Source organism: Pristiophorus japonicus, chromosome 15 (assembly GCF_044704955.1).
Source record: "Pristiophorus japonicus isolate sPriJap1 chromosome 15, sPriJap1.hap1, whole genome shotgun sequence".
Classification (NCBI taxonomy): domain Eukaryota; kingdom Metazoa; phylum Chordata; class Chondrichthyes; family Pristiophoridae; genus Pristiophorus; species Pristiophorus japonicus.
The window spans coordinates 125,975,722-125,984,196 of record NC_091991.1 but is presented as its reverse complement, the minus strand read 5'-3'; positions in this window follow the sequence as shown (position 1 = coordinate 125,984,196).

Genomic DNA, 8,475 nt, shown 5'->3' with positions numbered 1-8,475 from the left:
GGTCCCGACCGCATTCGCTCACGGGAGTCCCGCCTGCATTACTACTCATGAAACATACACTTAAAACTCGGCTGTCCCTCATTCATCCAGGCCTGTCAGACATTGTTGAGGGCAAGCGCCAGTCCCAAAATGAGTGCCATGACCGTAACTCAAAGGGGAGATGTATAGAAATCGATGACCCTGTATTTGTTCTTAATTACGCTTTGGGGCCCAAATGGCTTGAGGGTACTGTAATTGGCAAAGAGAGGAATAGGGTCATAGTTGTCAGACTCAACAATGGACAGATATGCCGCAAGCATCTGGACCAAGTTTAAAAAAAGGTTCAGCATGGACACTGAGGAACCTGAGGAAGATCATGAGATGGTATTCACACCACCGCCAGTGAACGAGCAACAAGAACTTTCAGCAGCATGCACAGTCCCTGCGGCCAGCCCGGACAGGCCGGAATCACCACAGGTGACAGAGACGCATGCCAAGGCTCAACAACCAGAGCCCCAACTGCGGCGCTCCACGAGAGAGTGTCGACTGCCTGAAAGACTAATCTTTGACCCCATAAGACGTTGGGGGGGAGGGTGATGTCATGTATGTAACCTTCATGTAACTGTAACCTTCATGTAACAACACCTAAGAAATGCACACCTTGACCACAGAGGGTGAACTTATGGGAGACACTCCTCACCTGGTCATCTAGATATATAAAGGGAGGTCCCACGCAGAGTCATCATTTCTTGGTCCTGTGAATAAAGGTTCGGGTCACAGAGTAACCTTGTCTGCAGAATGTGCCTCGTGTGAATTTATAGTAGTGTGTAAGGATACTACAATGATGATGTTGATGGCTTACTAATAACCTGCTATAGTCAGATCTCATCATTACTTCTGCTCCAAGTTCTGATCGCCAAGAAACATGGGAGACTTTCAAGCACTAAAGGGTAGAGCCATGAGGGTGATCCCCAGTGTCTGGGGTCTGTGTTAGGAGGAAACACTGGCAAAACTTGGATTTTTCAGCCTGGAAAAGAAGCAACTGAAAGGTGAGGTATATAGGATTGTTAAGGGTATAAAACAAAGTTTAGCTGGCATATTACTTTGAATTAAACTACAGCAGTAGAATTACAAACTAGAGAAGAGTCATCATCATCATCATCATAGGCAGTCCCTCGAAACGAGGATGACTTGCTTCCACGCCAAAAAAGGATGAGTTCACAGGTGTTTCAATGATAGGCCAAATATTCCAGTCCTGAACTACATACTGAAGGGTGGACGATGCCTGTGCGTGGATTTTTTTAATGTGTGGTGGCCGTTGCACACCAGCCACCACACGGGCTTGACAGAACTAGGTCTTGGTCTAGTGGCAAGGGTTAACCAAAACGACCCCTGCTCTGCTGCACGGACCTAGTGCACACACATATCTCAGTGTGGGCTGGCCCGTGCTGCACCAGGGCCCCGAACTGTTAGGACAGATATCAGAAAATTCTTCTTTACACAACAATCGGCATGTGGAAAATACATCTAGATAGAGCAGACGTTAAAACCCTGGAATCATTTCACAAGAACTGGATGCTGCAATGAGTTAGGACTTATCTGCATAAATGAATCATTCTGAGTCAAATAGCACTCTTCATCCATAATTATCTTGTGATCTATGCATGCAGACAGAATCAGCACTGTGTGTTTACTAGGTACATATAGGAGGAGTGGAGTCCAACAGCAGCTCAGGAACCCACTATCAGAAGTCACAAGGTTAGATCCTTTATGTTGGCAAGCAGCAGGATTCAAATATCTGCCCTGATATAATGGAGTGATTTCATGTTATGTTTTTTGTTCCTGGACACTAAAATTACTTCCTTCCGCACTATAATATCTATTATTTACTCTCCTTAGCACTGCCTCAAACACGTGGCCTCATCTACCTAGTTCCCCTTTAAGCTTCATGTGACCAAATAATCATTAGTTACAGCGTGTTGTTAATTACAAATGTGCAGCTTCACTTCTTGCAAAATCTACATAGTTTGTGTACATTTCATGGATCTACTTATGTATTTTCTGCATGATTTGTTACAATAATCTGCTGCATAATTTCTTTCAAGCTTCTAATTTCAATGGATAATTTCCAAAATGTGCACTGATTCAGATGATCCTTGTAACAGGGATCATGACCCCTTTTCCCAAATCTCAAGACATAGTTGAGTTCACTTCTCACTTCCGAGTCCAGCTGGAGCACTGGGCACAAGTGAAAAGTAGGAATTTTATAAACATAGAAATATAGAAACATAGAAAGTAGGTGCAGGAGTAGGTCAATCGGCCCATTCAATATGATCATGGCTGATCATGCAACTTCAATACCCCATTCCTGAGAGAAGGAGAGAAGGGGGGGAGGAGGAGAAGGGGAAGGGGGGGCGAAGGGGAAGGGGGGAGGAGGAGAAGGGGAAGGGGGAACGAAGGGGAAGGGGGGAGGAGGAGAAGGGGAAGGGGGAGGAGGAGAAGGGGAAGGGGAAGGGGAAGGGGGGGGAGGAGGAGAAGGGGAAGGGGGGAGGAGAAGGGGGGGAGGATAAGGGGAAGGGGGGAAGGGGAAGGAAGGGGAAGGGGGAGAAGGAGAAGGGGAAGCGGGGAGGAGGAGAAGGGGAAGGGGGGAAGGAAGGGGAAGGGGGAGGAGGAGAAGGGGAAGGGGGAAGGAGGAAAAGGGCAAGGGGGGGAGGGGGAAGGGGGGAGGAGGAGAAGGGGAAGGGGGGGAGAAGGGGAAGGGGGGGAGGAGGAGAAGGGGAAGGGGGGAGAAGGGGAAGGGGGGGAGGAGGAGAAGGGGAAGGGGGGGAGAAGGGGAAGGGGGGGAGAACATAAGAACATAAGAACATAAGAATTAGGAACAGGAGTAGGCCATCTAGCCCCTCGAGCCTGCTCCGCCATTCAATAAGATCATGGCTGATCTGGTCGTGGACTCAGCTCCACTTACCCGCCCTCTCCCCGTAACCCTTAATTCCCTTATTGCTTAAAAATCTATCTATCTTTGACTTGAAAACATTCAATGAGCCAGCCTCAACTGCTTCCTTGGGCAGAGAATTCCACAGATTCACAACCCTCTGGGAGAAGAAATTCTTTCTCAACTCGGTTTTAAATTGGCTCCTCCGTATTTTGAGGCTGTGCCCCCTAGTTCTAGTCTCCCTTACCAGTGGAAACAACCTCTCTGCCTCTATCTTGTCTATCCCTTTCATGATTTTAAATGTTTCTATAAGATCACCCCTCATCCTTCTGAACTCCAACGAGTAAAGACCCAGTCTACTCAATCTATCATCATAAGGTAACTCCCTCATTTCTCGAATCAGCCTAGTGAATCGTCTCTGCACCCCTTCCAAAGCTAGTATATCCTTCCTTAAGTAAAGTGACCAAAACTGCACGCAGTACTCCAGGTGCGGCCTTACCAATACCTTATACAGTTGCAGCAACACCTCCCTGCTTTTGTACTCCATCCCTCTCGCAATGAAGGCCAACATTCCATTTGCCTTCCTGATTACCTGCTGCACCTGCAAACTAACCTTTTGGGATTCATGCACAAGGACCCCCAGGTCCCTCTGCACCACAGCATGTTGTAATTTCTCCCCATTCAAATAATATTCCCTTTTACTGTTTTTTTTCCCAAGGTGGATGACCTCACACTTTCCGACATTGTATTCCATCTGCCAAACCTTAGCCCATTCGCTTAACCTATCCAAATCTCTTTGCAGCCTCTCTGAGTCCTCTACACAACCCGCTTTCCCACTAATCTTAGTGTCATCTGCAAATTTTGTTGCACTACACTCTGTCCGCTCTTCCAGGTCATCTATGTATATTGTAAACAGTTGTGGTCCCAATACTGATCCCTGTGGCACACCACTAACCACTGATTTCCAACCGGAAAAGGACCCATTTATCCTGACTCTCTGCTTTCTGTTCACCAGCCAATTCTCTATCCATGCTAATACATTTCCTCTGACTCCGCGTACCTTCATCTTCTGCAGTAACCTTTTGTGTGGCACCTTATCGAATGCCTTTTGGAAATCTAAATACACCACATCCATCGGTACACCTCTATCCACCATGCTCGTTATATCCTCAAAGAATTCCAGTAAGTTAGTTAAACATGATTTCCCTTTCATGAATCCATGCTGCGTCTGCTTGATTGCACTATTCCTATCTAGATGTCCCGCTATTTCTTCCTTAATGATAGTTTCAAGCATTTTCCCCACTACAGATGTTAAACTAACCGGCCTATAGTTACCTGCCTTTTGCCTGCCCCCTTTTTTAAACAGAGGCGTTACATTAGCTGCTCTCCAATCTGCTGGTACCTCCCCAGAGTCCAGAGAATTTTGGTAGATTATAACAAATGCATCTGCTATAACTTCCGCCATCTCTTTTAATATCCTGGGATGCATTTCATCAGGACCAGGGGACTTGTCTACCTTCAGTCCCATTAGTCTGTCCAGCACTACCTCCCTAGTGATAGTGATCATCTCAAGGTCTTCCCTTCCCACGTTCCTATGACCAGCAATTTTTGGCATGGTTTTTGTGTCTTCCACTCTGAAGACGGAAGCAAAATAATTGTTTAAGGTCTCAGCCATTTTCACATTTCCCATTATTAAATCCCCCTTTTCATCTTCTAAGGGACCAACATTTACTTTAGTCACTCTTTTCCGTTTTATATATCTGTAAAAGCTTTTACTATCTGTTTTTATGTTTTGCGCAAGTTTACCTTCGTAATCTATCTTCCCTTTCTTTATTGCTTTTTTAGTCATTCTTTGCTGTTGCTTAAAATCTTCCCAATCCTCTAGTTTCCCACTAACCTTGGCCACCTTATATGCATTGGTCTTTGATTTGATACTTTCCTTTATTTCCTTGGTTATCCACGGCTGGTTATCTCTTCTCTTGCCGCCCTTCTTTTTCACTGGAATATATTTTTGTTGCGCATTATGAAAGAGCTCCTTAAAAGTCCTCCACTGTTTCTCAATTGTGCCACCGTTTAGTCCTTGTTTCCAGTATACTTTAGCCAACTCTGCCCTCATCCCACTGTAGTCCCCTTTGTTTAAGCATAGTACGCTCGTTTCTGACACAACTTCCTCATCCTCAATCTGTATTACAAATTCAACCATATTGTGATCACTCATTCCGAGAGGATCTTTTACGAGGAGATCGTTTATTTTTCCTGTCTCGTTACACAGGACCAGATCCAAAATGGCTTGCTCCCTTGTAGGCTCTGTTACATACTGTTCTAAGAAACAATCCCGTATGCATTCTATGAATTCCTCCTCCAGGCTACCCCCTGCGATTTGATTTGGCCAATCGATATGTAGGTTAAAATCCCCCATAACTACTGCCGTTCCTTTTTCACATGCCTCCATTATTCCCCTGATTATTGCCCGTCCCACCATGAAGTTATTATTTGGGGGCCTATAAACTACGCCGACCAGTGACTTTTTCCCCTTACTATCTCTAACCTCCACCCACAATGATTCAACATTTTGTTCATTGGAGCCAATATCATCCCTCACAACTGCCCTGATATCATCCTTTATTAACAGAGCTACCCCACCTCCTTTCCCTTCTTGCCTATCTTTCTGAATTGTCAGATACCCCTGTATGTTTAATTCCCAGTCTTGGCCACCTTGCAACCATGTTTCTGTAATGGCCACCAAATCATACCCATTTGTAATGATTTGTGCCGTCAACTCATTTACTTTATTTCTAATGCTGTGTGCATTTAGGTAGAGTGTTTTCATCCTAGTTTTTAAACCATGATTTTTAGTTTTTACCCCTTCTGCAGCCCTTTTATATTCAGTGGCCCTTTTTGTTTCTTGCCTTTGCTTTCTCTGCCCTCCACTTTTACTCATCTCTTTTCTGTCTTTTGTTTTTGTCTCCTTTTTGTTTCCCTCTGTCTCTCTGTATTGGTTCCCATCCCCTGCCATATTAGTTTAACTCCTCACCAACAGCACTAGCAAACACTAGGACATTGAGAAGGGGAAGGGGGAGAAGGGGAAGGGGGGAGAAGGGGAAGGAGGGGAGAAAGGGAAGGGAAAGGAGGGGAGAAAGGGAAGGGGGGGAGAAGGGGAAGGGGGGAGAAGGGGAAGGGGAGGAGCAGGGGAAAGGGGGGAAAGGGGGGAGAGGAGAAGGGGAAAGGGGGAGAGAAGGGGAAAGGGGGAGTGGAGAAGGGGAAAGGGGGGAAGGGGGGGAAGAAGGGGAAAGAGAAGGGAAAAAGGAGGGGGGAAGGGGGGGAAGGGGGGGAAAGGAGGAGGGGAAGGAAGGAGAGGGGGAAGGAAGGAGAGGGAGGGAAGGAAGGAGAGGAGGGGAAAGGAGAGGTGGGGGAGGCTGAACGGGCCGGGCCCAAGACTTCGGGCAGGGCCCGTCCCCAGCACCAGATTTACAGGTAGATGGCGTTGGGTTGGGTCGGGTCCGGGGTCTGGGGTCGGGAGCGCAGTCGGGTCGGGGGAGGTGGCGGTGAGGAAGGAGGTCGGGTTGGTTCGGGTAGGGTGTAGGGTGCGGGGGGAGGGAGGTCAGGTTGGGTCGGGTCCGGGGGCGGTGGGGGGGGGGGCGGAAGCGGGAGTCGAGTTGGGTCGGGAGGAAGCAGGAGCTGGGCGTGGGAGGCAGCCTTATACACGCAACCCCAGTGAGGCCATTCAGCCAGGGCTAGGGGCTATGTGCTTTGGGCCCCTCCCACACAGTTTTGGGCGCCTGGAGCTACTGCACATGCGTGCCCACTGTAGCGCGCATGTGCAGAGGTCCCGGCAATGTTTTCAGCGCAGGGACCTGGCTCCGCCCCCTACAGCTTGTGCTGCACTGCGCCCGGCTCCAGAGGACCAGCAGGGAGCCGGAGAATCTGTAATTTTTTTTTAGGCGCACTTTGTGGCGCGAAAAACAGCCATCCAGGTCGGGGCTGAGCCGTTCTAGGCGCGGCCCGAAACTTGGGCCCCTTCAGCCTAGTCGTCCAGTCTTTCTTCATATGTCAGTCCTGCCATCCCGGGAATCAGTCTGGTGAAACTTTGCTGCACTCCCTCTTTAGCAAGAATGTCCTTCCTCAGATTAGGAGACCAAAACTGCACACAATACTCAAGGCGTGGTCTCACCAAGGCACTGTACAACTGCAGTAAGACCTCCCTGCTCCTATGCTCAAATCCCCTCGCTATGAAGGCCAGCATGCCATTTGCCTTCTTTACTGCCTGCTGTACCTGCATGCCTACCTTCACTGACTGATGTACCATGACACCCAGGTCTGGTTGCATCTCCTCTTTTCCTAATCTGTCACCATTCAAATAATAATCTGCCTTCCTGTTTTTGCCACCAAAGTGGATAACCTCACACTTATCCAGCATCTGCCATGCATTTGCCCATTCACCTAACCTGTCCAAGTCCCCCTGCAGCCTCCTCGCATCCTCCTCGCAGCTCGCAATGCAACCCAGCTTAGTGTCATCTGCAAACTTGGAGATATTACATTCAATTCCTTTGTCTAAATCATTAATGTATATTGTAAATAGCTGGGGTCCTAGCGCTGAACCCAACTAGTTACTGCCTGTCATTCTGAAAAGGACCCGTTTATTCCCACTCTTTGCTTCCTGTCTGCCAACCAGTTCTCTATTTATGTCAATACATTATCCCTAATAACATGTTCCTTAATTTTGCACACTATTCTCTTGTGTGGGACCTTGTCAAAAGCCTTTTGAAAGTCCAAATACACCACATCCACTGGTTCTCCCTTATCCATTCTATTAGTTACATCCTCAAAACATTTTAGAAGATTTGTCAAGCATGATTTCCCTTTCATAAATCCACGCTGACTTGGACCGATCCTGTCACTGCTTTCCAAATGCGCTGCTATTAGATCTTTAATACTTGATTCCAACATTTCCCCACTAGCGATGTCAGGCTAACTGGTCTATAATTCTCTGTTTTCTCTCTCACTCGTTTTTAAAAAGTGGAGTTACATTAGCTACCGTCCAATCCATAGGAACTGAACCAGAGTCTATAGAATGTTGGAAAATGACTACCAATGCATCCACTATTTCTAGGACCACTTCCTTAAGTACTCTGGGATGCAAACTATCAGGCCCTGGGGATTTATCAGCCTTCAGTCCCTTCAATTTCCCTAACACCATTTCCTGACTAATAAGGATTTCCCTCAGTTCCCTCTCCTTGCTAGACCCTTGGTCCCTTAGTATTTTCGGGAGGTTATTCGTGTCTTCCTTAGTGAAGACAGAACCAAAGTATTTGTTCAATTCGTCTGCCATTTCCTTGTTCCCCATTATGAATTCACCTGATTCTGACTGCAAGGGACCTACATTAGTCTTCAGTAATCTCTTTCTCTTCACATATCTATAGAAGCTTTTGCAGTCAGTTTTTATGTTCCCTGCAAGCTTCCTCTCATACTATATTTCCCCCCCTCGTAATTAAACCCTTAGTCCTCCTCTGCTGAATTCTAAATTTCTCCCAGTCCTCAGGTTTGCTGCTTTTTCTGGCCAATTT